Raw genomic sequence first — 3,821 nt, 5'->3', positions numbered from 1 at the left:
GGCAACCGCGGCCTTCCCGGGGCTTTGGGACCCGGATCGAGTTGTGCTGGGATGTGCATGGAAGGTGGGAGAATGGTGCGATGTCGGGGAGCAGCCCCGCTCCTCCCCGTGGTGTTCTCTCAAGAGGTCTCCTGACTCTCGGTGCCTAGAGGTCCATGTGGGAGCCGCCCGGCTTCCCGAGAGACACCTGGTATGAATGCCTGATCGAAAGAGAGGTCGAGTGGTTTCAGGCCGGTCGCTCGATAGAAAGAAAGGGCGCACAGACATTGCCCGTGGCTCCCAGGGTGAAAGGTCTGTCTTGGTCCCTTTGGGGGCTGGGATCATCGCTGTGGCTTGCAAACCGAGGACGGGAAAATAACTCATGCCTGTGTGAGGCGGGGTCCAAGTGGAAGGAACGCTGAGGGCTAGGGAGCAAAAACGGACAGGAAAGAAGCAAGGCTTTCCTGTCCGAATGAAGGAATGACAGTGGGAAGAGCCAGCAAACATCAATAGCTGCATCCTGAGAAACCTATGTTCACAAATACCGGAGTACACGGAGAGGTATAATTTATATATATTCAAAAAAAAAGAAAAAAAGAAAAAAAAGAGGCAGGATGCTGTCGTGGGAGAATGGGTCTGGAGCTGAGGGTTTGAACGGTGTGGCTCAGGGTAGGTGGGCCTCAGGGCTCTGGGCCCCTTTGAGAGGGCGAGGGCGAGGGCGAGGGCGAGGGCAAGAACCCCCTGGGAAGGGCCCAGCTTGCTAGGTCCCCACAGCTTGCTTCCTCCCGAAGCAACGTATTGCCCAGGGCCAATGCAGCCCAGGTGCTGCTGGGCCAGCCCGAGCGGGAACCCCGGGGCGGTGCTGTGCGCGCAGATGTCCACAAGACGGCGCCAGAGGCCCTTCTGGCCGCAGGTGCAGCTCGGAGGCGGCAGGCACCCGCCCAGGAGTGGGGTGGATGCTGCGTGGGGCCGAAGCCGGAGCCAGCAGCCAGAGGTTTGTGGTGGTTTTCCGGGCACCGGGGACTCTCTGCGCCCAGGTGCCTGACGTCCGGCCGAGGACAGCGAGGTGTCTCTTCCACACTCGTTGGGGGAGAGGCAGCCTGGTTGGGTGGCAGGGTGCTCAGCCTTGTTGAGGGAGTCGCTGGGTTTCTCCACGCCTTGGGCTCCTCCAGAGGCTGGAGCCGAGGTCCCCGGAGTCTTCTGGGTGGAATCGTGAGCCGGCCATTGTCAAACCCCTGCCTGTGCAGGTTGGAGGGATGTGGCGAGAGGGAGGCTGGTGCTGATGCATGAATGTGGGACAGGGGTGGCATTCGGGCTGGAAGCGGTGCCATCCCTGGGCTTTTTTCCCTTGTTTTTTGCCCCTTTTGCCTTCGTTTTTCTTTTGGTGATATTTGCTGGTGATATTTGCTCCTTGCCCTGAGCGATGAGCCTGTCTTTTCTGTCCAGCGCCGGGGTGTGGAAGCTTGACCGCACCCGGGTCAGCTGAGTTAGGCAGGGCTGACTGGGATCTTGAGGACCTCTCTGAGGGAGTTCCCTCGCGGCTGCCTGGCTCCAGAGTCTCTCACGTTCCCCGCTGAGGCTGTGGTCAGAACCGCGTGCGGCGATCCCACCCTGGTCCGTCAACCTCCCACTGTCGCAGGTGACGCTGCAACATACTGACACGGCCACAAGGTATTGAAAAGAATGAGCTCCCTTGCGAAAGAGCTCTCTGTGGACAGTCACACCCTCCTATCGAGGAGCTCAGGCAATTGACAGAGGAGGCCACGAGCAAGTCTCTCCTGACACAATACCTCGGGCGGCAGAGGGTCTTCAGGACCTGCCTGGGGTAGGTCCGGCCGTGGTGTGGCTCCAGGGCCTGGGCAGACAGCATCTGCGTGCCAAGCATTGGTGCACACCCCTAAACGGGGGAGCCAAAACAGAAATACATAGAGAAAACTAAAATCCTGAGCCTGCTAATATAGGCACAAAAGTGTCCACCATAGGGAATTCTGTCTGGTCCGAGGTCTCGTTGCTAAGAACTATGGACAGCATCGGCGGTGCCCGTTTGCCCAGTTTTCTCTCCAGAGGCAGGAGTCTGGCCCAAGGCACCGTCTCGGGGCAACGCCGAGCCAGCCTCTTTGGGGGCTTCCTTTGCTATTGTTGGTTTGAGGTCCATTCGAGCGGATGGATGGGCGATCGAGGGGTACCTGGAGGTGCCTGGGGTTTGGCTCCCGTTCTCCTCCCTCTTGTTCCCAATCCAAGGGACTAGATGGAGGACCGTGGGCTCTCGGGCAGGCTGTGCTTGTTTCCCCACGCCACGTGCAGCTGTTTGGATCGGCGACACCCCAAACCCCCATCCTTCCCATCCCCTCCCGTCCCATCTGGCCACCCCAAATCTGGGGTCCAGTGCATGAGTGGCCTGTCTGCACCCAGGGTCCCTCGTGCCATTTGTGAGACTCGCCCTCCCAGGGGTCTTCTGTGGCATTGGTCTTTCTCTTGCGGACTTATTTCTCTTCGTAGGAGAGTCTCTCAAGCCCTCCCTGTGGCCGAGCAGGGCCCCTTTGGTCCTGTTTGCATGATTATGCTTCCAGAGCCTTGTTGCACGGGGTATACGTACACCACCTCCCTCCTCCTGTCCGTGGGCGCTGGGCGCTTGGCGCTGGGCGTGTTTCCATGTCTTGGTTTTCTGAGAGTTGCTGCAGGAACCTAGCGGGGCATTGAGCACTTGGAGGGCAGACGTTCGGGATATGTGCTCAAGGGTGGGATGGCTGGGGTCTAGGGTGGTTCTGCATGTATTGTTCCGATGGACCTCGAGCCTGTGGCCCATCGTGGTTTCCCCAGTTGCCAGAGCCCCCCTCCTGGAAGGAGAGCCCCCTGTGCTCCACAGCCCCTCCGGGGTAGTTTCTTGCTAGGCCTGCTAACGAGGGGCCTTCAGGGAGGGATTCGGAGGCACCTCAGCCTTCTTTTGATTTGCAAGGCCCTCCTAAGGAGCGCCGGTGGTCCTTGGTTTCTGAGGCTCGTTGCCCTGTGTGCATCTGGATTCGGGCATTGTGGATTCAGGGCTTTGACCCCTCGTGGAATGGGGGTGTTGGTTTTGTTTGGCTGTTGGCTGGTGTCAGCTGTGGAGCTGGTGCTTTGGCAACCGCGGCCTTCCCGGGGCTTTGGGACCCGGATCGAGTTGTGCTGGGATGTGCATGGAAGGTGGGAGAATGGTGCGATGTCGGGGAGCAGCCCCGCTCCTCCCCGTGGTGTTCTCTCAAGAGGTCTCCTGACTCTCGGTGCCTAGAGGTCCATGTGGGAGCCGCCCGGCTTCCCGAGAGACACCTGGTATGAATGCCTGATCGAAAGAGAGGTCGAGTGGTTTCAGGCCGGTCGCTCGATAGAAAGAAAGGGCGCACAGACATTGCCCGTGGCTCCCAGGGTGAAAGGTCTGTCTTGGTCCCTTTGGGGGCTGGGATCATCGCTGTGGCTTGCAAACCGAGGACGGGAAAATAACTCATGCCTGTGTGAGGCGGGGTCCAAGTGGAAGGAACGCTGAGGGCTAGGGAGCAAAAACGGACAGGAAAGAAGCAAGGCTTTCCTGTCCGAATGAAGGAATGACAGTGGGAAGAGCCAGCAAACATCAATAGCTGCATCCTGAGAAACCTATGTTCACAAATACCGGAGTACACGGAGAGGTATAATTTATATGTATTCAAAAAAAAAGAAAAAAAGAAAAAAAGAGGCAGGATGCTGTCGTGGGAGAATGGGTCTGGAGCTGAGGGTTTGAACGGTGTGGCTCAGGGTAGGTGGGCCTCAGGGCTCTGGGCCCCTTTGAGAGGGCGAGGGCGAGGGCGAGGGCGAGGGCGAGGGCGAGGGCAAGA

The 3,821-nt window shown here is 58.9% G+C and overlaps 2 non-coding genes across 2 annotated transcripts; both read left to right on the top strand.

Annotated features, from left to right (window-relative positions):
* Positions 1-155: 155 nt before the first annotated feature.
* MIR9828-2 (microRNA mir-9828-2) lies at positions 156-253 on the top strand. The gene has a single exon (NR_128514.1). It is a non-coding gene; the product is annotated as a microRNA mir-9828-2 (primary transcript).
* Positions 254-3,250: 2,997 nt separating this feature from the next.
* Positions 3,251-3,348, top strand: MIR9828-3 (microRNA mir-9828-3). The gene has a single exon (NR_128515.1). It is a non-coding gene; the product is annotated as a microRNA mir-9828-3 (primary transcript).
* The last annotated feature ends 473 nt before the right edge of the window (positions 3,349-3,821 follow it).

This window comes from Sus scrofa, chromosome 12 (assembly GCF_054392235.1).
Source record: "Sus scrofa isolate SSC_HxYL_T2T_F1_AM1 chromosome 12, Sscrofa_HxYL_maternal_Yorkshire_Landrace_v2.0, whole genome shotgun sequence".
Lineage (NCBI taxonomy): Eukaryota > Metazoa > Chordata > Mammalia > Artiodactyla > Suidae > Sus > Sus scrofa.
The sequence above is the reverse complement of the archived record's forward strand: the minus strand, read 5'-3'. Positions and strand labels throughout refer to the sequence as shown.